This window comes from Narcine bancroftii, chromosome 4, assembly GCF_036971445.1.
Source record: "Narcine bancroftii isolate sNarBan1 chromosome 4, sNarBan1.hap1, whole genome shotgun sequence".
Taxonomy (NCBI): Eukaryota; Metazoa; Chordata; class Chondrichthyes; order Torpediniformes; family Narcinidae; genus Narcine; species Narcine bancroftii.
In genome coordinates, this window is record NC_091472.1 from 132,336,167 (window position 1) to 132,362,795 (window position 26,629).

Here is a 26,629-nt window from a genome sequence, read left to right on the forward strand (position 1 = left end):
CTTTAACCTGAGCTCTGACTTCATCTTTCCTCTTTTCTCCACAGTACTGGACACAGTATTGCATCCCTTCCTCTATCTCCCATCCAGCACGTCCTTTGTTGCAATTTGATTCCAGATTTGACTTTGTTCACTCACCACCAGATACCTTGAGGAAGTGGGTCAAGTAAGGGAGTAAACTGAGGAGGTTTTATTAATCAATTAAAACAAACGATGGCTGCATTCCTTTGTTAGCATTCCTTTGTTAACATTCCTTTGTTATTGTCATGTAATACTATATTTAGAATGTAACATGCATGTAAATTCTTTAACTTTTGTCTACTGTAAGGCACTTTGTCCAGCGCCCTTCACAGAAACCTACAGTATCTGGTATTCCTAGGAATTCTCCCTCCAAGTACTGACCGGGCCTGTGCCTGCTTAGTTTCTGAGTGGAAATTCTTCATTTCAGGTCAGGCTATATTGAATCAGTTATGTAGTTCCTGTGGTCAAAAATTGTGCTGACCCAACATGCAAACCTAATATTACTGTTTAAAGACACAGTAGCCTTCTTCACTTTAAAATGTGTATTAATAAAACCAAGAGTGAATTGAACAGATTAGCATTTGGTCTTCTTTAATAAATTTGACTGCGTAACAGAATCCTCAGACCCGCTCTCGTTGCAAGCCCAACAATAGACCATGGACAACAGAAATATCAGCTGACAGATGTAAACTATGAAGCAGGTTCCAGTTTCCACTTTCCTGAGGCAGGTGTTGGGAGGACATTTCAGTCTGCAAAGCTGATGGTAACAAAAGGCATGCCCCCCAGGGCAGTACCCCTTGCGCAGTAATACTTGACGAAGGAATGCTTATCCAAGTAGAGGCCTTCAAGGGAAACCTGAGCTAGAATAGTTGGGGAATGCTGCCGATAGTGGGGTTGAATCTTTGACTTAGTCCAAATAACTTACCTGGCAGGTGTTTAATTTTAATTGTGTTTTTGGAGAATAGTCCATCTCAGAACAAAGAGCCTTTTCTCTCATTAAGTAGTGTGTGAGAGGCTTGGTCCCTTTATTAAGTATTGTACCCGCATATCACAATTAATTCACAGCTTTGATATGTTGCTCAAGATTTAATCCTCAAACCTCAACTGAGTACAGCTTCTGGTGCACTGGATGCTGATTTCAATGCGCAGATGATTAGGAACAAAGAAAGCTTCTGTATTGATTTTAAAATATTGTCCAGCATCGTTAAGCGATTGACAAAGATCGATGGAAATGAAACGAGGCTTTGGACAGGATACAGGAAAGGTTCACCAGGAATTTTGCCTGGATTGAGACGATTAGGTACAGGGAGAGGTTGAAAAAACCTAGATTATTTTCTCTGGACCATCGGATGCTGAAGGGTAAATATAAAATCCAAGAAGTGTAGATAGAATCTTTTCCCAGGCTGGTGATGACTAATGCAAGAAGGCATAGAGTGACAGTGAGAGAAGGAGTTTAAAGAAGCTGTGTGAGACAGCATTCTTACAGAGGGTGGTAGGTGTCTGCAATGAGCTACTGGGAAGGTGGTGAAAGCAGATATGATACTAACTTTTAAGAGGCATTTAGCACGGGCAGCAGGCAGGGAATGGAGGATGCAGACGATGTGTAAACACAGGAGATTAATTTCAATTTGTTTCATGGTCAGTGCAGACATTGTGGGCTGAAGGGTTTGTTCCTGTCTTGTACTGTTCTATGTTCTAAAATATTTTGCAAACTGTTTCTTGCGAGGAGCCATATTACTTTGAGTAGAGAGGTTTGAGCCCACATATGAACAAGCTCTCAGGAAGTCCATATCTTCAATTATATTTGAAATTCAAAAATTTGCCTGAGCTGGAAATCTGGACCAAAACCAGAACATACCAGGGCTCAGCATGTCAGGTGGTGTGTGAGAAGAAAAATAGTGAAAGCTTCATATTGGCAACCTTTCATCAGAACTGGGAAAGAAAGAAACAAGGTAGTTCAGGTTGCAGAGCAGATGTGAGCAAGTGGTCTTAGAAATTACATCATACAGGATCCATGCTCAGGTTAGAAAAGAGTTCATAGATCAGCCCATGTGATTTAAGTTCAATGTAAAAGGAAATTTACAAGGATGTTGCCAGGACTCAAATAAGTGAATTACAGGGAAAGGTTAAACAGGTTAGGACTTTATTCCCTAGAGTGCAGAAGAATGAGGAGAGATTTGATAAAAGCATGCAAAAATTATGATGGGTATAGATAGAGTAAATACAAGCAAGCATTTTTCCAGTGAGGTTACATGACAAAAACTAGATTAAAGGTGAAAAGGGAAAAGTTTAAAGAGAACATTAGAGGGAACTTCAAATAGGGTGGCAGTGTGGAACAAGCTGCCAGCTGAATTGGGAGGGCTACAGAGGGATATGATCCTGGTGTAGGTTAGTGGGATTAAGCACCAAATAGTTTGACTCAGACTACAAGGTCCAATAGGTCTGTTTCAGTGCTGTAGTGTTCTCTGGCTCTGCCCTTCAAAACCAAAGGACTTCTTGATTGTTGGTCAGACCATCTATGAAAGAATAGGACAAAATCCATTGTGCTATCAGCCAATGCAGGTGCTTGGAAAAGATTTCAAGGAAGGTCCGATCTAAAATGAGGCTAGATCAGTGGTTCTCAACCTTTTTCTTTCCACTCACATACCATTTAAAGTATTCCCTATGCCATAGGGGCTCTGTGACTAATAAGGGATTGCTTAAGGTGGGATGTGGGTGGAAAGAAAAAGGTTGAAAACCACTGTTTTAATCGTCCCTCATTGACTCGTTATGTGCACGGTTTCAGAACTCCAGTGGAAATGGGCCATTGACAGTTTTTCTCAAGCAAAATATTTTAGTAACTATCACGTCTAGAGCAGTGATTCTCAACCTTCCCTTCCCACTCATATACCACTTTAAGCAATTCCTTACTAATCACAGAGCACCGATGGCATAGGAATTAGTTCAAGCGGAATGTGAGTGGAAAGAAAAAGGTTGAGAACTACTGGGCTAAATCCTTCTGATGCCCATCCAAGGTCTATTATCTGACCAAAGCCACCAAATCATCATATTATAATATTTATTTCACTTCTGATTTGTGTTTAATTTTCCTGCAAAACAGCTGGAGCCATGATTCAAATTTCAAATCTCTCCTTGAGAAAGGTAAAATGTTCAGTGACCAGCCATTTTTTCATAACTAGGTAATAGAGTAAGAACAAGAAATATGAATGGGAGTGGGCTAATCAGATCCGCAAACCTGGTGCTACATTCACCAAGATCTTCCATTCAAATACAATTTCCCCACACCATTTTCATACCACTATTTCTTTTTTAAAAAAAATCCATTGATCCATTCTTTATATACTCTGTGACTGAACCTCAACCACTCTCCTGGCTAGAGACTAACAAAGATTCCACCCCTGATTGAAGAAATACCTCCTCCTTGTTACCGTAAATGGCTTTTTTGAGATAATGCTCCCTGAGTCCTTATCCTACCCTGTCATAACTTCATGATTTAGTGAGGTCACTTCTCATTCTTCTAAACTCGAGAAGAATCTGAGTCTTCTCAATTTCTCCTATGGCAGACCAGCCTTCCCAGGGACCTGGAGATGCTGGGAAAACTCAGCACAGAGTCTTTAATCTGAAACATTAACTCAGCTTCTCTTTCCACAGATGCTGCCTGACTTGTTGAGTATTTCCAGCATTTTCTTCTTATTGTTTTCCAGAGTTTCAGCATCAACAACCATTTTGATTTTCATCCCAGGAAATTAAACAGGTGAGTCATCGATGCACAGCAAGTTTATCCTTTTATAGGAAAGGAAAGCAAAACTGCACTCAATACTCCAGGTATGGTCTTACTGAAGTTTATACCCCCTCCCCACCCCCCACCCCCCAAGATTTGTACTCAAATCTTCATGATTTTATCTCACCATTTCAGCTTTCACCTACCAGCGTTGATAGATAACTTGGAGACACGAGGAGATTGCAGATTCTGGAATCTAAAGCCAAACACAATGTGCTGGAAGAGCTCTGCAGGTCAAGCGGCATCAGTGGGAGAAAGCAAATTGTTGATATTTTGAGATGAATCACTTTTTCGAGAGAGATAGGTAACTTTATATTTTTCACATTATACTAGCTCTGTTCATTCAACCAGGCTCATCCATTCTCATTTTTAGCTCTTTGCATCTGTATTTAAAATTACGTTGTTTCTTAGTTGCATGTCATCAGCAGACTTAAAGTTAACCTTCACATACAAATAATTGGTATGGATTTTCAAATTCAAGTTTAAGTTTATTGTCACATGAATTTGCAAGCAGACCAGTTAGACATCTCATACATACTACAATAAGACATGGTACAAAAAGTGCAGGGATACAGAGGGAGATCAGTTGGTACAGAGCCAAGGTTTATGATGTTAAATAGAAAAGTCTGCACACTCTCTGATTGTAGTGCAATAGACAAGTGTGCTGGAGAAACTCAACAGGTCACACAGCATCTATAGCAAAATTTCAGGCCTGAGCCCTTTATTGAGGTACGAGCAAAATCCAGTCAAGTGTCTGAATAAAAAGATGGATGAGGGGGTGGGAGGGATGGGACGAGAGGATAGGGAGGAAGGAGCAGAGATAGGAGTACAGGCTAACCGGTAAGAGACGTTAGATGGATAAGGATGGGAGGGTTGAAGAGAAAAAAGCTGAGGTGATGGGGAGGAGCCAAATCTGAATGGTGAGGGTATGGGGAAAGGAAGAGGGATAGAGAAAGAAAGAGACTCGAGGTTTAACAGATGCCGGAGAAGTCGATGTTAATGCCATCTGGCTGGTGACTGCCCAGATGGAATATTAGGTGTTGTTCCTCCAATTGTCAGCAGCAGGTAACCTCTGTATGGTAGTGTATGGGGCTATGGTTAGACATGGTGGTGTGGGGAAGTTTTATTATATTAAGATTTAGTCAGGAGTCTGATAACAGCAGAAATTAAACAAGTCTTTGAATCTTGAATCTGTGAGCACATGAGCTCATACTTGAATGGATCAGAGAGAAGAGTTCACCCCCCCACCCCCCCACCCACTCCCCAGTTTACTCTTCTCAATTAATTTTGAACTTTTAAAATCCACTAACCTTTTCTGGTATCCCATATCAACATTCTCTGGAGAAAGTTTACTATCTGACTTTCTTTCTGATCACAATGTCCCGATTTTCAGTTTGCATCCCTTGTCATTTGAAGCTTTTTTTCAGAAAGAATACTTCTTTTGGATTGGTATTGTTAACCAGTGCCTTTTTCAGTGCTTGTCAGAATGCTTCAGAGGATTCTTGCACTGGCACATTATTGATAGTTGATCGAATATTGTGTGGCCAATCCTATCAAGTGAACTGTGCGTTTGACCACATGAACCAAAACTGTGAGCTTAGTGGAAGGGAGTTAGGAAGAAGTGCTAAAGTAATTAGAATCAGACAAATGTGGAAACAGTGAATCTGCAGCCATACAAATATTCTGTTCTGCTTATTGATTATTTTTATGAATTACTAGCTTTATACTAATCACTGTGCATTAAATCTCAAACGTTTTGGTGAAATATATTCACAGGGCCGTGACTTACATCAGTCAGTGTATGTTAGGCGTTTTTGTGGTGTAAGCAATTATATTTTACAGGAAGAGGCTAATAGAATTTAATTGTGAGACCAATCACCCAAAGACAATATAGACAATGGAAAAAGAAGCATTATAGAGGTAGTGGTTGCTAAGAGTGGAAGCGAGAACATCATAATAGTGAATGATGAATCTGAAGGGGAGACTATAGAGGTGAGGGGAGAGAGTGGATGAAAGGTGAGGGAGTGTAAGGTCAAGGGTGAGGGGAGAGAGTGGGCACAGGGTAATGAGTGTAGTACAAGTGCGAGGTGAGAGTGTGGGAACAGGGTAAAGGGAGAGTGTGGGTAATAGGATGAGGGGAGAGTGTGGGCATTGGAGGTGAGGGGAAAAGGTGGGCATGAGGGTTGAGGGGAAATTGTTGGCACGCGGTGAAGGGACTGGGCATGGAATGCGGGTGGACTATGAGTGCTGGGGGTCAGGGAAGAGGTGTGAGACCCAGGATTGAGGGAGAGTGCTGGGGATGAAAGGAGAAGGTGCAGACTATGGGTGAGGGGAGAGTGTGAATGTGGGGATCAGGAAGGGGAGAATGAGGATTGTGAATAAAGGGAGAGTTTGAGGTTGCTGACAATTCAGCTTTTTCAGGTCTCTCTGGCAAGGTCTGAGCTAAATCCCATCATTGACCCTTGATAATATTTGGAACCATAGAACATTACAGCACAGAAAACAGGCCCTTCTAGTCTGTGCCAAACTATTCTGCCTCATTCCACTGACCTGCACCTAGACCATGTCCATCCATACCTCTCCCATTCATGTACTATCCAGATTTTATTATGTTTAAATTGAGCCTGCATTCACCACTTAAGCTAGCAGCTTGTTCAATATGCCCACTGCTTTGTGTGTGAAGAAATTGCCCCCTAATGTTCTCTCTTAAACTTCTCTCCTTTCACCCTTAACCCATATACTCTGCTTTCAATCTCACCTAAACAGTGGAAAAAGCCGACATGCATTTACTCTATCTATACCCCTCCTAATTGTGTACGTCTTTATCAAATCTCTCCACATTCTTCTATGCTCCAGGGAATAAAGTCTTAACCTGTTTAACCTTTCCCTGTAACTCAGTTCTGCAGTCCGAGCAATATCCTCATAAATCTTCTCTGCACTCTCAATTTAGTTAATACTTTCCTGGAGTTAGGTGACCAAAACAGCACACAATACTCCAAATTTGGCCTTACTAAAGTCTTATAACTTTACCATAATATCCCAACCCCTATGATAAATAGGGGAGCAGTTTCCAGTGCTCGACAACCCATTGCTCTAGCATCGCACCCACTGCTCTGTCTGAAGCGTCTGTTGTGAGGGCCGGGCGGGGGAGGGGGGGGGAATGAGATCCAGGTATGCTAATACCATGGCCTTTGCCAGTGCAGACTTGATGGTGTGGAAAGCCTCTGAGGCCTCTGGCATCCATTTGGTTTGACAAAGCCAAACAGGGGCTGCATGAAGGTGGCCACTCCCAGGAAGAAGCAATGGTAGAAGTTGACCATCCCCAGGAACTCTTGCAGTCCTTTGGTTGTGTTGAGCTTCGGGAAGTTCTGGATGACCTCCACCTTATCGCGTAGTGGCATGGCACCCTCTGGGGTGATGGTGTGCTGCAAGAATACTATTGTTTGCAGGCTGAACTGGCACTTGGCCGGATTCACCGTGAGCCCAAACTGCTGCAATCTGTCAAAGAGGAGGGTGAGGTGCATCGTTTGGGTGCTGGCATCGGGGCTGGAGATGAAGATGTCATCTAGGTAAATGAAGATGAAGTCGAGGTCCCTGCCGACCATGTCCATAAGTCGCTGGAATGTCTGGCCACGTTTTTGAGTCCAAAAGGCATTCTTACGAATTGAAAGAGGCCGAAAGTTGTGATGATGGCTGCCTTTTGGACATCACTGGGGTGTAGCGGGATTTGGTGGTACCCCTTCACGAAATCTACCTTGGAGAATACCCTGTAGCCTTGTGGTGAAATCTTGGACATGTGGGATAATGTACCTGTTCAGGACCATTGCCTCGTTTAGATATCAGTAGTCACTGCATGATGTCACCTGCCAGAGCTCTTCTACACCATGTGGAGCAAAGAGGCCCATGGGCTGTTGGAATGGTGGACGATCCCCAACTCCTCCATAGCAGCGAACTTGGCCTTGGTTTATTGGAGCTTGTCTGGCAAGAGGCCCAGGGCTCGTGCATGCACCAGGGGGGCCAGTGGTCTCTATGTGATGCTCCTCTCCATGTGTCGAGTTGGAGTCATGGAAGTTCAGTGCCAACAGAGTTGGGTATTTGGCCAGTAGGGAGGAGTACTCATCTTGGACCAGGGCATGGATTCCCAGTGACAGGAAAGAGCACCTCCGCAGGGTGAGAGGGAAAGACTGACTGGAAAGTTGTGGCATTTACTAACCGGCATTGTTATGTCTACCAGCAATTTGTGAGCCTGTAGGAAATCCACTCTGAGTAGTGTCTGTCCCTCGGCCACGATGCTTCACTCCCACTGAGAAACAGCGTTTGCCAAGTGGATGGTGACCAGGCAGGTGCTATAGCTGGGAATGGAGGACCCATTGGCCGTTTGCAGGGGAAAGCCTTTGGTGTCGTTTCTCGCCTCAAAGTACGTGGGCGAGATGAGGCTGATCTCTGCACCCGCGTCAATGAGGAAATCCCTCTTTGGTCCTCTGGTCTCTGAGGTAGAATAGGCCTTTCTGTGTGCTGACTGCCAAGGCCACTATCAGTGGATGACCTAACCGCTTCCCACCGTTGTGTTGGCTTTGGCGGTGGGGTATGAGCGCACAGGCCAGATTCGGTAAAGAAGGCAGATTGATTTCCTTGAACTTCAATAGTAAACCAGATTTATAACAATCTGGTGGCTTCCTGGCCATCATTGCAGACACTAGACTGTTATTCCAGATTTATTTAATCATTCAAAATTAAATTAAACACACATATGCCTGCTGTTTATGGCATATTTTCTTTAACCTTATTTTAAGACTAATTCCCAGTTTCTCATTACTTGTCAAGAAAGACTCAAATTCTGTCAAGACTGGAAAATGTAGATAATTTTAGCCACAGCTATGAAGGTAAAGAGCAAATTAATTCCTTTAACTGCTCTTTCCTTTTTTAAAAATTTTTTAGAGATATAGCACGGAAACAGGCCCTCTGGCCCTTAAAGCCAGTGCCACCCAAATACACCAATTAACCTACCAGGGTGGGAGTAAACCAGAACAACCAATTGAAATCCACGTGGTCATGGGGCGAACATACAAGCTCCTTTTATCGGCAGTGGTGGATTTGAATACGGGTTGCTGACACCGTAACAGCGTTATGCTAATCGCCGTGCTATGTGTTGTATTGGCAGTAACAATGGGGAAATAAAAAGTTGCATTATTTGAAAAATACCTGTCCATTTTTCTCTCACAAACTTCCCAGTGTCAGTTTATCAGAGGATGGACAAGTGGGGAAGAGTAAAAGGAAAATATTGCAGTTCCTTTTTAACTCTACCTTTCAACCCATTCAGGTATATTAGCTAGAGAAATGGTGTAACCTATTGAACAGAAACTGCAGGTGGAGGGGGGGGGGAGGCGAACCAATATGACAGTTATCAACAATAATAGAGGAATGTTAGATAAGGGAGAGATGGAATGCAGGAGCTATAATGAGTCATTCTTCCTTGGCTACTGTAGCCATTGCTTAAACGCATCACTTCTTCTCTTTTACAGAGATTTATTTTTTGGATAAGCAGGAAATACTGAAGCATTCTGTCACTAGTCCTTAGGATATTAGGAGTTGGGGGGGTGGGGGGGGGGGGGAAAACTCTCTTGCGTGATTCTTCAGGTGATATAAAACACTATTTTTAATTTTTTTTATTTTTCACACTATGAACCATACTAACCAAAATACACACAAATATTTCCCTCTTGAATATACAGTGTCATTTTCTCCCCTTTTTGAGGTGGAAATATCTGGGGTTGATAAGGAAAAATTGCTTTCAAAAGAAAAAAGTGGAATCAGGAGCAGAGCAACTCAGTTGTTTGAGCTTGTTCTACTGAGTCAATAAGTTCTCAGTAGATCTCCTACCTTAATTAATGCATTGTTTCCTTCTCTCTCAGGATGAAAATCCATTACACCCTGCCTCAAATACACTCTTGGGTTGAGAATTGCAAAGGTTTACAGCACATTGAGTGCAGAAATTTCTTCTCTTTACAGACCTAAATGTCTGACCTCTTACTCAGTGAAGCTAGTTTTAAGATCTCCAGGTGAGAACCATATCCCCACAGCATACATGTTGTCAAAGCTCCTTAGAATTTCATTTGCTTCAGTGAGTTACATTTGTAAATTTAAATTTTATTTACAGTACCATAGAAGCCAATTCCAAATTTCTAAATCCTTGCTGCCCAATTACAGTAGAAATCCCCACTATCCAGCACCTATGGGGATTGCGGATGTTGGAAATCGAATTTTATGGTTGACTGAGACATATTCTTACAATGCCTTACTAATACACCTGAATTAACAATACATTGTTTAATACAAAATACATGGCAAAATGAAATTTGAAAAAAATCAGTATTGTGGTCTTTAATTATATAAAGTTCACTTTAATCAAGTAATTTCTTTACAAAATTTAAATTTTCATTTGCACCTTGTTCATTTGGCATTGCAACAGCATTGCACTAGCCGTCACCCTAACCAAGCTGCCATCATAACTAACCCCCTCGCCCCCATGTATACAGATAAAGCCTTTCTAATATAGTTAATAAACTAATAAAGATTACTAGGCAGGGATAGGGAGACACTTTGGGAGTGTTGCCCCAGCAGCGAACGGATTCTTCATCCTGGTGTGTCAGTCAGACCCTCAGAGCAATTCGACTCGCCTCAATGCTAGTGCCCCAGTCAGGCCCTCAGCAGATCTCACGCACACTGACAACCTGACTCACCTCCACTCCAGTGTCTCAGTCAGACTCACAGCGCAACCCAACTCACCTCCATGCAAGTGTCTCTTTACAGACAGCATCAGATTCAAACCCAGGTTGCAGGAGCTGCAAGTCCATCATACTAACTGCTACACTAACTGTGAAGCCCACATCTGTGCTTGGTCTAATTTCTGGGAACATGAGCTTTGTCAGCTCCATCTCGCTTCAGAGCAAACCCACATTCAGAATCTGTTGTGTCTACCTTTATTGAATTCCTTTTAAGACACATACTAGTTTTCTCAAGCAAAGAGACAAAATTGATCTACCATATATGTGCATGTAATAGTTGAAATAGTGTAAAAGAAAACCCACACCTCCCCAATACTTTGGCCTGGTCTCCTGCCCCCCAGGGATCCCAATACACCAGTTGCCCGCACATCTGTGCTCTGGACACCCCAACTTTGGACTCTTGCCTTGGCATTGGCCACCTACCCAACAAAGGTCCTGATGGCCTGGCTGCCCACCCATTTCAGCTCACGATGCCCTGAATGCAGACTTACCAACCAATTGTGGTATCCCACCCATGCATCTGAGCATGTGATCCCCCGACCATGAATTCTTGCCTAGGCCCTGCTGCCCACCCATCCAAGCTCCCAATGCCCCAGCCACACTCCAATCAGAATTTCAGATGCCCCAGCCACCTGTTCATCCAGAGCTCCTGATGCCCTGGCCACACACCCATCTGATTACCCGATGCCCAACCTCCCACCCATTAGATCTCGTGATGTCCCGGCTGCCTGACCATCTGAGCTTCCAACCCCTCAGCCACCCACCCATCCATGCTCCTGATGCCCTAGCTGTCTGCTCATCTGTGCTCATGATGCCCTGAATGCAGACTTAGCACCCAGTCCTGGCCTCCAGTCTGCCTACCTGAGTCACGGTGCCTCGGCCATCTGTTCATCCGAGCTTTCAATGCCCAGTTGCCTGCCTTCCAAGCTCCCAACACCCCGGCCACACATTCACGAGGAGTTCCTAATGCCCCTACCGCCCACCCATCTGACCTCCAGCTGACCACCATCTGAGATTCAGATGCAGCGGCCATCAAAACATCCAAGCTCCCGAAGCCCTGGCCAACTGCCCATCCAATCTCCCAACACCCCAGCTGTCTGCCCATCTGATGTCTGACCACCTGCCCATCCAATCTCCTGACACCCTGGCCACCCACCCATGCAATGCTTGCCCATCTGAGGACCTGATACTCTGGCCACCCACTCATCCAATCTCCTGACCCCTTGGCCACCCACCCATGCAATCTCCCGACACCTCAGGCACCTGCCCATCTGAGGTCCTGATGCCCTGGCTGCCTGCCCATCCAATCTCCTGGCACCCCAGGCACTTTCCCATCTGAGGTCAGGCCACCTACCCATCCAATCTCCCGACACACTGGCCACCTGCTCATCCACCTGGTCACAGCCTCCCACCCACCCGAGCTCACAATGCCCCAATCGTGAACCCTTTATAAATCCCCCAGCTGCCCACCCATCCAAGCTCCCGACACCCTAATTGTGGACCCTTGCCAAGGCCCCAGCTGCCCACCCATCCAAACTCCCGACACCCTAATTGTGGACCCTTGCCAAGGGCCCAGCTGCCCACCCATCCTAGCTCCTGAGTATTATGTGCAGTTTTGGTCACCTAACTACAGGAAAGATATCCAAAAGATCAAAAGAGAGCAGAGAAGATTTATTAAGATGTTGCCTTGACTTCAGGAACTGTTTTTCAGGGAAAAACAGATTTGGACAGGTTATTCTCTGGAGTGCAGAAGAATGAGGGGAGATTTGATAAACGTATTTAAAATTATGAGGGGGATAGACAGAGTAAATGTAGGCTAGCTTTATCCACTGAGGGGAGGTGAGATACAACCCACAGGATATGGGTTAAGAGTGAAAGGAGAAATGTTTAGTGGGAACACGAGGCAAAACTTCTTTACAGAGAGTGGTGGGAGTGTAGATTGAGCTTCCAGCTGAAGTGGTGAATGCAGGCTCAATTTTAACATTTAAGAGGAATTTGGACAGATATATGGATGGGAGAAGTATGCAGAGCAATGGGACTAGGTTTAAAAAAATGGTTCAGTACAAACTAGAAGGGCCAAGGAGGCCTCCCGCTCATCTAAGTTTCCGATGCCAAGGCCACCTGCCCATCCGAGCTCCAGACATCCCAGCTTCCTGACCATCTGATACCACAGCTGCCTGTTCATCCGAAGCTCCAGAAGCCCCAACTGCCCACCCATCCGAGCTTCTGACAAACTGACTGCACATCTATCCAAGCTTCAGTTGCAGCGGCCACTTACCCATCTGAGATCCCAAAGCCCCGGCCTCCTGTCCATCTGATCTCAGCCTCCCACCCATCTGATCTCTTAACACCCCAGTGCCCCCATCCCAATCTGAGCTTTTGATGCCCTGGTTGCCCACCCATCCATGCTCCCAATTCCCTAATTGTAGACTCTTTCCTAGACCCCGCCCAGCCGCCCACCCATCCGAGCTCCCGGTGCCCCGAACATGGTCTTACCACGCAATTCTGGCCAACAACCTACCCATCGGAGCTCCTGGTGCCTTGAATGTGAATTTATCACCTGGACCTGGCCAGCCCATACAACTCCTGAAGCCCCAAACATCACAGGTACTTTCCACCATTAAAAGTAGTATGCATGTAATAGTTGACCCCTAAATTTTACCCTAGCAATTGGTCCAAAAATTTGACTATTATGCATGCATTTACAGTAGATTACTCAAGGAATGATTTCACTATGACCCTGTGTAATTACTGAAAGACCTCTCAATTCCTCCATTTGATTCCCTTTGTAATAGAGACAAATGTATCATTTGCTTTCCCAATTAATTGTTGTATTTTCATGCTAACATCTGGGTCCCTAGGAATTTAACATTTACCAGTGATTCACTGTTTAAAAATTCTGAATATTTCCTTCCTCGAACACCTTTTTTTCTTGTTCTTGAAGGCGGTCATATTCAGTTCTCTACAAAACTGTTTACCCATTACTGTGTAGCCAAATAGTGCTCCATCCCATTCAACAAATGTGCAGGTGACACCACTCTTGTCGGCTTGTTCTCGAACAATGACGAGATGGAATATAGTAAGGAGATAAAGAGTCTAGTGACTTGATGCCAGGATAACAACCTCTCCTTCAATATCAGCAAGGAGTTGGACATAGACTTCCAGAAGAGGTGCAAATCTCACTTTGCTCTCTGCATCAATGGCTTTGAGGAAGAATAGAAGCAGCTTTAAGTTTGGAAGTGTAAACATGTCCAATGACCTGCCTGCTCCTGCCAAGAAGAAGATTCAACATGACCACCAGCCCCCTCCTCAAAATTCAAGGGTAGTTTCTGCCCTGCTGCTATCAGTTTCCTGATTGAACCATATGTTGGTAAAATGATATTGCCTTTCTCTGTTCTATCTTCGTACATATGACAATAATCTTAAATTTATACTTGAAATCTTATTGGGGTCCTGTTGTAAAGGCAGAAGTGAATTGCTGGTGCTCCGTTCAAGTGATCTTTCTTCACTTGTGAGTTTAATCTGTGAGTATCTCCTCATCCTCTCAACATCCTGCAGAGCAGAAGTCACAAGACCAATCAGGGGAGCCTTGCCTTCAGTGTTTTAGTTTTGCTAAAATCCATAATATCATTGCTACATTGAACTTGAAGGCAACTTCTCTTGACCACCAAGATGAAAAGGTTGTTTACAAGCTATTTGTAAACAGTTAAAAAGGAGAGCAGGGTATAAAATTAACCATGAGGAAATTCACATGTGGCTCTCGTGCACAAAGGATCAGGGATCTACCAGATAATCTGCAAGTGCAGTTTTATTGGTCAATATAGTGTTCTTTGTTGGGAATAAAAAAAAGACCTTGCTGTCTTTATTGATACCAAGGTTGGGAAATGTCATTGATGCCAGTTTATCTTCATGGTATTGTTCCCACTTACGGAAGACACTTCCTTTTTTGGAATATTTTGTTTAAATTCTATACATGAATGAATATTTAAATACAGGATTAACCCCAGAATAATTTTTTTGTGAATGGTGGGAGGAAATCAGAGACCCTGGCTGGAACCCACATAGATATAGGGAGAATGTGTAAAGTCCTTACAGTTAGCGCTGTGTTCCAACACTGGTTCTGGTCGCTGGCACTGTAATAGCGTGCTGCTAGCCACTACGTTAATGGTGCTGCCCTTCCAGCCCCCCCCCCACCGATATGTTGGAGCAGAGATGAGCCCGAAATGTAAATCTGGGTATTGAATGTGGGCTTTACTGGACCAAGTAAGGTGGCACAGTTAGCATAGTGGTTAATGCAATGCTGTTACAGCGCCAGCGATCAGGACTGGGTTTCGAATCCTGTGCTGTCTGTAAGGAGTTTATACATTATCCCAGTGTCTGCATTGGTTTCTTCCCGGGGCTTCCGTTTCCACTGTCTGTTCAAATATGTACCAGGATTGTAGGTCAATTGGATGTAATTTGGTGGCACAGGCTCAAGGACCGAAATGGCCTGTTACGATGCTATCTAAATGTAAGTTTAAAAGTAGCTCAGTGCCATTCCAGATCATTACATATGGGTGGACTTGCAATGAGTCTGGACCCAGGCTGAACACAGGAAGGATCTTTATTAAAGGACATATAAGGGGATTGCAACAGGGATAACAAATTAGCACTCACAATCACAAAACACAGTCTAATCAGTCACATTGGACTTAACATTTCCAATACTAGCAATTCTGTGCAGACTTACAAGCACAGTACAACCCAGTCACTTAGGACTTAACTCGACCAATACTATCAATTGTATACAGACTTATAACAGCCAAGGATTACAAAACGCTATGAACCATTCCTTGACTAACATGGGCATGGCTCTAATTCTATCTAACAGCCATGATCCTTATGCAATGCACACCTTACTAATGACTCCTCCAGCACTGTCCACAGTTCATAACCTGGAGTAGAGCAGGGTTTATCTTAGAAGCAAAGTGGTGGAGTTTATAGTACAGTGAACTGGAGGATCCGAGCAAGGAAATCACAAGGTGATTAAAGAGGTCAATAGTCCGGTGCACACTAAAGGATGGGCAGAGTCTAACCTTGACTGGCAGGTGTTGCGACTTGCAACTGGGTTACAGATGGAGAGGTCATGTGACCTTCCACAATGCCACCAGGTTCCAGGCAGAGGTCACATGACCCTCCACAATACACACTACATGCTAAACAAACCTGTGTGGTTGTTGTCTGGGCACTCCTCTGGAAATAAAACACAGTCCTAAAGATTGTCCTTTGGCAAGTCTGATATATTTCCCGGTCCATTAAAATAGAAAATGAAGAAAACACTCAGCTTATCAAGCAGCATTTGATGAAATAGGAGCAGAGTTAATGTCTTAGGTAAAAGACCCTTGGTCAATATTTTTATTTCTAATTTCTAGTTTGTTGATTACCAAAACTGAACGGTTGGGCCTTTGCACTTGGAGGTTTTATCACTTTTAATTTTTAATTGTGCAATTAAATATTCAAGTACTTTGAATATCTAATTAGTTATCACATGTAACATCAGCAGTTTTCCATTTTACAGGAGGTTTCCTCTTGATGTTATATAGCCTGCTCAATAACTGACATGAAGCACTGATCTTGCTCAGAAATGAACAGCGGAATTCATGGGTGCAGGGCTAATTTTTTAGGTTCTGGAGCTCACCAAAAATAACAACAAGGAGGTCTCATGAGATGTGACCTTGGTGGCCGCCGTGTTGTATTTGGCGTTGTAGAATTGAGAGCGAATGGTAGGACAAGGGACGAGGACAACTGGTTGTGGAAGAAACAGGTGGATATCTTGCATGTCCAGAAGAGCTCAGTGGGCCAGGGGGGACCGTCACCACTTCATCCACCACGCCGGTCATCTCTGATAGCACTGTACTACAGTGGAACTGATATTTTTCCCCTTTGAAGTCTAAAATAAATACTTTTTGTTGATGACGTACCTATTTTGGAGTCCTAAAGATCAGCACCTCTGCTGAGGAAACTCTCAGTGTGCTGATATCATAGTCCTGCATTCACATTGATGGGTGCGGGTGTGGAATAGTCAAGTATTGAGGTCCAATTTTTAGAGTAAAGTTTAGCAGGTCAACTATTACATGCATACTCCTTCTGACCCCATAATTTGGGGCATTGGGAGATTGGTACATGTGGAATGTGGTGGAACACATGGCCTCCCTGTCTGTCCGGAACATTGCGGATTGCTGATGGTCACGTGACCTCCCTGCCTGAAACTTATTCTGAAATCGCCAATAAAGGTTGAACTCTGACCTCACCTTACCATTGGCTCATTTAAATGACTCAGTGTCATCATTTGTCAAATGCCCAGCTCAGAACAATACAAAGATCAATGCATGCCACATTCCTTCCTCTCTGCCTCGTGGTCCAAGTCCCAGACATCACTCCATGCCAGGCCACCACTGGAGACACACCACACTACACTCAAGTTGAGCCACAGTACTGCGATAGATCAGTGCTTGCAGAGAGTCCATCCATGCTGGCACAGGGAATTGGGAGTGTTTGAAAGTCCACGTCTGTGAATTGTGTACATGTGAGGGAAGTGTCGAAGATAGGCAGCCACTGGAATTAGAGTCCAACTGGCATTGGAGTTTCATGTTAATGTCTATATAGTTGTTCAGTAGAGTAAATAAATTTCATTGGATGTCTTCCCCATTTATCTCCTATAGGTTCGATAAAGTTAACTTTGATGTAATACTTGTGTTACACCTCTCATGAACCCACCTGTTATATAGAGACAAAAGAAGACCCAGACCTAGCTCTTCTATCATTTACGAGCAACACCTTTAAGGGCTGACATGAAGTCTCCAGCAGAACTTCAATATAAAACAACTCTGCCAAGCAAAATTCACCCTCCAGAAGACCAGGAGGAACCAGAAGACTGGATGACACACAAGGATGCCAGCATTTATAACAAACATTGCCAGAACCCTTCAGAGGGCAGCATGTGCATATTCAAGGGCCGATGTTGAAAGCATGGATCCCAACAAAGGTCATCAGAGTAGCTGAAACACCAAGATCATACATTTTCAAGAAACACTGGCGATCAGCTGAGGAGGAACAGAATTCACATCTGGTCGACACAAGATGCGATGAAGCAGAAAGCTTTAATGCCAGCAAAGCCTGCAACACCAATATCAAGTGAGTTATCAAGTGAAGAGACCACAATCACTAATACCGAAACATTAACACAGCAGTTGTCAGGGGAAGCACAAGCTACATCATCTACACATGTACCAGCAACACAGAGCCCAAGGATTGCAGCCAAATCCACAAGATGGCGAAGCAACATACTGCCACCAGTGAGATATCGATAAGAAGCATTTAAAAATAGTTGTGTAAATAAACAAATATACAAGTTCAGTTACTTAAGTTGCACTGTAAAAGTGATAAAAAACACTTTTTCTTTATGTTGAGAAGGAGGGATGTTATATAATCAGGATAATGTGAACTATTTTGTAACCATGTAGGAATACACCCTTCTTACTGTAGTAACTTTGTAACTATAGTGCACTGCTGTGGGGTGTATGTATATGAGAATATGTGTGAACAATTTCCTGAGATGGTGGAAGGCATCAGTAAGTAAAGTCTCTTCTTTTATTTGAATCTTACATTTCTAAGTTATTTAAGAAGCCTCCCAAGTAATTGAGAGACATATCAGCTAACCTGATTCTTTCCGAACAACAATTGGCACTGTGAGCAGGGTTCAAAGAGTTTCAGCTGGACACACGTGGAGTACTAACTATGTTAGAAATTGTTCTAATGAGTGTGTGGGTGTCTTGTTGGGTGCATGCATAATTGAGTACCTGCTCACCAACAGGAGCAGCAGGAGGAGACCTATAGCTGGTAAAAGAACCCTGGGTGGACTGATGACTGCCAGGGGTTCAGCTGCCTGGCGGTGTGGCCGGCATGCCATTTTCTCCCAGAGAAAAGATAGGGCACCACATGACATCCCTCTGAGAAATCAGGATTTCAAGACCAAGGAGAATTATGGTGGGGTTCTTTGTCTTATGGTGTCTCTCTTGAGACACCAATACAAAATTGCAGGAAAATTAGGCTAACAGGGTGCACAGAAAGATAGAAACATCAAATCCAGGCAACATCATTGTTCTGCACTACAGTGGGCAGTGCAGATTGCCCAAGTGTGAGTGACCAACCTAGAGGGCAAGTTATAAATGCAGCTTCCAAGAAGATTGCCCAAGTGTGAGTGACCAACCTAGAGGGCAAGTTATAAATGCAGCTTCCAAGAAGATTGCCCAAGTGTGAGTGACCAACCTAGAGGGCAAGATATAAAGGCAGCTTCCAAGAAGATTACCCAAGTGTGAGTGACCAACCGAGAGAGCAAGATATAGAGGCAGCTTCCAAGAAGATTGCCCAAGTGTGAGTGACCAACCTAGAGGGCAAGATATAGAGGCAGCTTCCAAGCTGGTTGGAATGCAGCAACTGCAAGCAGTGGGGGCGGATTATTGACATGTGGTTGGGGATGGGGTGGGCAGTCATGACCACGAGGAAACAAATTCCTATAACACACATCCTCCCTCCATGTGTCTGAGCCTTTGCAAGTTTGACGAATAGCCACACAGTCCCAGGTCTGCCACAAGGGCACCCTGCCGACCCTTCAAAGTGGGGGGACTTTGGGTGGGCACCTATATGGTCACTGTAAGCTAATGGAGACCCAGGAATTCTTCACAAAGGAGCTAACCAGGCTAGGGGACTGAGACCACCAGCACCTGAGTGAATATCTAGCCATGTTGCTGCCATGGCTGTAGGATGAGGGACCCCCAATGTCCACCTCTCTCATTGGGAAGTGAGTGCCCTGGGCAGCCTGTCTGAACAACAGATGATTGGCTATGCCTTGCGGGTGGTGCCAGGGGTCGATGATGGCACCACCCTATGGGAGTGGGTGATGATTGCAGTCTGGTCCAGGCTCCCTTCCCTCCTAGTATGGGGCCTATAAGGTCAGCTGCAGTGGCACACCATGGCATGGGAACACAGGTTGTTAGGGAATGGGCATTGATCATGGGCATCTGTGGGGGCACCTATGAGCACCACTTCCCAGTGACCACAAAGATGACTGGTGACTTGTTGGGCTACTTAATCACCACTATATGCTCTGTCCTTGGAAAAGTGGCTTGTCCTCATGGGGCAGGCAACTAGGAAATTGTCCAGGAAGCTATTACTCTCAGAGGGATCAGAATGCACAGAGCAGTGCTGAGGCAAGGTTCTGTGACGTCATCTTACCGATAATTCACAAAGACGTTGCCAGGGTTGGGGGGGGGGGGGTGGTGTGCGGGAACTCCCATGAGAATGAAACATCCTGTGCACTGTCCACTCTGACCTGGATCAACCTCTTCTCTGGTCCTCTCTCACTCGAGGTTCCCCCTGACTAATCTATCTTTTGAGCTCTCCCATACATCCCCCTTCCCCTCCACAACAGAAGACTACCCTTCAAGTTGTCAGGGTCTACCAAATCCTCATCAAAATGGACTGCTGTGATCCCATCATTGACTTTCATAGTCTTCCAGCCACCAATTTTAGCTGCAGGAGCTGTTGTCATGAATTATGCAGAAAACGTTGCAGAGAGCTACTGTCATGGACACATAATCCACCTTAACAATGCCCACACCCTTTGTCATGCACCTTTCAATTGCAGTCTTTGTAATGGATTTTTTAAAAAACAAACCTTGAACTGGGGTATTTACGCTTCATCAATGTCTCTCAGCATACTCAGGAAAAGTTCCAGCTTTTAATTCCAATGTTGCAGATCATTCACTAGCAGGAAATATTGTATACATTTTGTAACCAATCGGCAATTACAGCATCCCCACCAGCCCTCCCATTAACAGAAACTAATTCCACATGGGTGGGTGCATCAGGAGCTATTATTTAAAATTGCTAATTTGGCCAAATTTCAGTCCTGACTCCTCCTGGCTAGCATTAAAAAGAACCAACACAAGCCCCTTTCAAGTAATCCCAGAATCAAACGCCAATTGGCCTTTAAAGTGCCAAGTGTGAAAGCAAAATCAGCTCATTGCCGGCGTCAGATGACATCATCTGATGCCGGGGGTTGACTGCCTCGACCCCTAGTACAATCCTTGGCATCTGCAGATGCCAACATTGCAATCAAGCAAGTGGGAAATGGGCAATTGCACCAGTAGAAGGTAGAACAGTCCGAACCCCAGGGATGATTCCTTGCAAGTGTGAATGCGTTCAGTGTCCCAGTTAGGAGTGGTTAAGTGTGAAAAGCCAAAGCCCCCCCATTCCTATTCTGGGACACTGAATGGCCAATTTAGCGGGATGCAAGTGTGAAAGGGGTTACAGGCACATGTTGCCCTCATTTAAAGGGAACACAAGAAGGAGCAGCATTCTGATGTCAGATGACAACCCAGAAAAATGGGGCACTCCCACAAGAATATGGGTACACCCAGGATATATGCCTGTCCCCTCACCATGGGATAGCATGGCAATGGGCATCTGGGCTCTGTGATGAGGGAGTCTCAAAATCTGAAGCCAAGGTGTCAAGAGGGGTTTGGCACCTTATGGATAACCTTGCATTGCCTACTTACAGACGTTGGTGGTACAGGTGCAAACAAATGCCAACTAAGCTGGAGAAACCACGCATGTGAGTCAGTGAACAAACAATTTTCTTTCTTGTCCATCCACTCACACTGGGGAGCAGTTCCCAGAGCCCCTGCTCAATCAGGAACACAACAACCCTGTTTGGTCGGGGTTTGGGGGGGGGGGGGGGTAAGGAAAGCTGGTGAGGTGTTGTCATTGAGTTTGATAACGTGCCTTGTCCATCTTATGGAAGGCTCTTGTGTATATATCGATCCTTTTGATTTGCATTGCTTTAAACACTTTTTAAAAACAATTATAGCATGTTATTCAGATTTTACAGTTTTAAACCCGTTATTCATCATGTTTGTAGTGATTGGTCTGATGTGACTTCCATGTTGTACATGGATTGTGAAGGAACAGGTGGCCTCCCTGGGTCTGGAACATTGTGGATTGTGGGTGGTCATGTGACGACCCTGTCTGAAACTTATTCAGAAGTCACAAGTTTGGACTCTCGCCATCCATTTGTGCTGTTGGCTCATTGAAATGACTCAGTGTCATCACTGGCCAGGTGCCCAGCTCCGAACAACATAAAGCTTGATGCATAGCACATTTTCTCCTCTTTGCCTCTTGGTCCAAGTCCCGGACATCGCTCCACCTAGGTTGCTACTGTGGACGTTGCTGGTGGAGTCATTTACAAGTCATGCTCTACACTTAAGTTGAGTCGTAGTACTACGATAGATCAGTGTTTGCAGAGAGTTGCACCCTCATTAGTACAGGGAATCGGAAGTGTGTTTGAAGTCCCTGTCTGTGAAGTATGTACATGTGTAGGAGTATGTAGAAGGAAAGTAGCCACTGGTATCCGAGTTCAACTTCAGCCCAATGTGAATGTCTATATAGTTGTTTAGTCATAGAGTAATTAACTATTTTTTGACATCTTCCCCTGTTTGTCTCCCCTGTATTCAATAAAGTTACCTTTGATTGTAATACTTGCCCAGACTCATCTCTCTGTGAACCCACTGAACCTGATACTTTACAAACACAACAGAGCTCAGATGGGAGGGAGGCTGGCTGGGACTGACTGGGTGGTAAGTCTGCGTTCAAGGTGTCAGGAACTTGGATGTGTAGGTGGCCAGGGCAGAGGCGAGAGTCTGCAGTCGAGGCATCGGGAGCTTGGATGGGAGGGTGGCTGGGCCATTGGGAGCTAGGATGAGGGGGGGGGTTGGGCTTAGGCAAGAAACCCCAGTCGGGGTGTCTGGAGCTCCAGTGGGTTGGTGGCCTGGGCCAAGGTGAGAGCCTGCGGTCAAGGTGTCAGGAGCTCAAGAGGGTGGATGGCTGTGGCCTGTGCGGAGAGACAGTGATCGGGGCATTGATAGTTCAGATGGCCGGGGCCACAAATAAGGGTGTCGACATTTAAATCCAAAATATGGAAGATACTAGATATTGGGGCCAAAATTGGGGGTGGGGGGGGGGGGGATCAACTTTTACATGGTATCGACTATTGTACACGTAAATACAGTAATAAAATCCACCTGGCACATTTCAGCACCTACTGATAAATATTTTACTGGGATACTCAGACTTCTCCCTAATAAACTCTACAATTACAAGGTTTAGTAATAAACGCTACACAGATATACTTAGCTTATTTACAAACAAACTCTTCAGTGATAAACTTGAATACTCACCAGCAAACTGCATGCTCTGTGCTAATTAATTTACCTTGCTTAATCTAGATTTTGTGTGAAATATGTGACAGGAAGTGCATTCTGATAATATTGCTAGTCAGAGAAGCACAGTTTCAATAAGACTAACCTGAATCCAACAAAAGTACAATAGAGATAAATTACAATCAGTAAATAAAAAACAAAAGAGATCCTGGGGAAATAAGTGAGGACAAGTTACTGAACCTTAAACACTCTCTTAATACAGAGACAAGCAATTTTTTTTTACTGGCCTCAAAGTGAAGGAACTGAATGTCACATTTTAAAACATCCCACTGTGTAAATGGATCATGGATTTCCACACCTCCAGACAACAGTCAGTGAAGATCGGTAAAAGAACTTCTCCTCTACAATCTCCATCAGTACCGGTGCACCACAGGGATGCATACTCAGCCCGCCTGCTCTACTCACTTTATATCTACGACTAGAATTTGGTGACGCTACCACAGTAGTGGGTTGTATAAAGGATGGGGATAAGTAGATTGAAAGGTTGGCTGAATGGTGCACCGACAACAACCTTGCACTCAATGTCACCAGAACTAAGGAGCTGATTGTTGGCTTCAGGAAAGGAAAACCAGAGGTGTACAAACCAGTGATTATTTGGGGATCAGAGGTTCTAGATGTTTTCTTTTCATGGAACATTTGGTAAGACATTCAAATTTTAATTTTAATTGGGACTCAGTCACATCTCTTAAATTCAAGGATAGACTACATTCCAAAGGAGCATGGCTTGGAAAATGGATCCTCAAGAACTGTGCCCCATGGCTAAGAATTTTATTCATAATATATTCCAGTTAGAAACAGTGCAAAATTAAATGCAGCCTAACACTGAATAGTGCGCTTAGATGACAAGATCAAAAATTGGCTGTTTCCCCATTGGCACAATGTACAGAGGCAGCCCCAGCCATGCCACTGAGAACATCTTCTTAACTGGTTGTTTGGGATCTTGCTTCTATGTGAGTGATGGGATTGGCAGGTGTGCAGTTTGAGAGATAGTGCACTCCTTCTGCCCTTCTCTTGATGCAAGGACTTATGGTTCTCTGTATCACTGAATAATCTTTCCCCACTTTGAACAGTCATGAGGCAGAGATTCACCAGAGACAGGGGATGTTGCATTTTTTTTTCCCTGAGGTTTTAAAAACATCCCAGAATATTTTCCACTGACTACCTGGGAATTTCTTCTCAATGGCAGAGGTTAGAATGGATCTCACTGATTCATCCTACATGAGGGTGTACCTGACCTGATTTTCCACACAAGTTGATAGGGTGGTTAAGAAGGTGAATGCTGTACTGGCCTTCATTGGTCAGGGAAGTGAGTTCAAGATCAAAGTCCAATAGGGCTTTGCGGTGATGAACTTCAATTGTCCAAGGACCTGCAACCACTATTGCAGATCACTCACACAACAGACATCCAGCCGGAGGTACAAGACGAAAGAAACACCTCGTTCCCGCAAACCTGCTCTGCTGATGGACGGGGAGAGGCAGGGATCTAAAACAAGTGGAGAATCCACCTGATCTCAGATTTCTGAGCCTTAACATTTTCATGATCTGGGAGTGTTAATAGGAAACTCGTTTCTTTGAAAATTCAGGAAGAAACCCATGGCAAATAAACATTCTTAATCCCAATGGAATCTGCTGTTCTATTAGGACTAATTACCCATGTTTAGGTCTCTAGAAAAGTGCTTGGTTTTGTAAACTGGGTGGAATTTGTAGAGTAGCCTGGGAATTCCAACATATCCAACTTCCTGTGGAGGTAAACAAGATGCAGATGCTGGAGTTTAGTGTGGTGTACAAAAGACCTGGAGAAACTCAGCAGGCCATGTAGCATTGATAGGAAATTTTTTTTAAAGATAGCATTTCAGACCTGAGCCCTTTTTAAGGCACGTTCCTCAACTTCCTGCAACAGGGATGAGAAGGTGGTGCGTCAAAGAACTGTCCATGTAAAAATGCATGGAGTTCCTATATCTGTTGACTGGCAACTTAGCATTCTTGATCTGGGCTATAATTCCCCCCCTCCCCCCCATGCACTCAAGGAGCAGAATTTGACAATTGGTCAGTGCAATATTGACGCTCCATCACTAGATGTCACGAACATTCTCAGTGAGGGCCAATAGCACAGGATGCTGAGGACATCTAGGGATGAAGGTGCAACACAGCAAGTTCTTGACTTCATTGTTAATGGATCCTTGGGATAGGAGAATTTGATTGGACTTGGTGACTGCCAGTCCCAAATGTTTTTTCAGCAATACAATATTTTGCTGTTGTTTAAGCAGGTTATAAAGTTTTTTTTTTAAAGACATACAGCATGGTAACAGGCCCTTTCGGCCCACGAGCAATTATGTCCAACTGATTTACACCCCCAGTACATTTTTGAATGGTGGGAGGAAATCAGAGCACCTGGAGGAAACCCACACAGAAAAGGGGAGAATACGCAAAGTCCTTAGTCACAGTGCCGGATTTGAACCCAGGCCGCTGATGCTGTAACCGCTATGCTATCCGTACCACCCTTGAAATGGATTTTGCTAAAGTACTTGATTGGCAACTGGCTATTGGCTAATGACTGTTTCCCTATAGCTTGTAACTGCTAAAGTTTAATAAAGCTCTGGGATATTTAAGACACCCATTAAACACTCAATGCTTCCTGTTCTCTTTTTATATAGACAGTAGCAGTGCCTGTAAATTTGTAATTGAATTAAACCTGGAGAGAACAATCCACTCAGATGCCAAAGTTGAGCAATAAAATATGTTACTGTGCCTCTGAGATCAGTTAAAGCTGAGCAGATGAACTGACAGTTCCAGTCTACACACTACAGCAGTCAGAACAGAATGAGGAGCATGTGGTACAGACACATGGCTCCATAACGTCTTACTGTAGGGTCAAAGCACATTAAACATTACTTTTTGACAAGTCCTTCCTTAGAACATTTTGGACTGAAAACAAAAAGGACAGAAATTCACATTTAGCTGCAGTCCCGGATCAGATTCTTCATGCTTCTGAATTACTGTTGTTTGAGGAGCAACAATGATCTCACTGCTACTTACAGCGAGCGCCCATTTAAATAGGCTCAGATCTAATCAGGGAATGGATGGCAGGCCAGCAGTGGAATACCAAGGTCTAATCAGAAGATTGAATTCCCGTTCCATCAGGAATGACATCTGCATACAGAGGAAAGGTGTCATTTGATTTCAACTGCAATAGGTTTGGTTCCAAACAATATCAATATTGTAGCCAAATAAAATGACTGGGTAATTCTTCGATCAAACTCGTGACCAATACTGATCTAAGTAAATGGGTTTGCTTTTATTCATTTATTTTCCATGCAATTATCTTTCACTATCTGCAGAAGTTCCCTTCCATTCATTGATAAGAGATTCAATTTTGTCTTCATCTGCTCTTTAAACAGACTATCTGCTGTAAAACATAACACAAATGAAAAGTGGGATTTTATTGGCTGATGCAATGTTTATATACATGCAATATTAATACCTAATCAATTTATTCTAACCCAAGGTTAAGAGAAGGAATCATTCATATCTCTGTTGGGTTTGCTCTTTCTACATTTCACCCAAAGCATGTGGAAATTGTTGGAAATGAGACAACAGTTCTTCAAGGCAAGATCTTATAAACATCAATAAATTATGACCAGATTATCATTCTTTTAGCAAGGTTGATATGATACAAGAGTTTATTGTCATATTCCAAAGTACAATGCATCAAAATTCTTATTGACTGC

The 26,629-nt window shown here is 43.9% G+C and overlaps 1 long non-coding RNA gene across 1 annotated transcript; it reads left to right on the top strand.

Annotated features, from left to right (window-relative positions):
- Window positions 1-363: 363 nt before the first annotated feature.
- LOC138759964 (uncharacterized) lies at window positions 364-19,852 on the top strand. Its single transcript, XR_011355280.1, has 4 exons — window positions 364-445; window positions 3,723-3,843; window positions 3,935-4,103; window positions 17,352-19,852. It is a non-coding gene; the product is annotated as an uncharacterized lncRNA (long non-coding RNA).
- The last annotated feature ends 6,777 nt before the right edge of the window (window positions 19,853-26,629 follow it).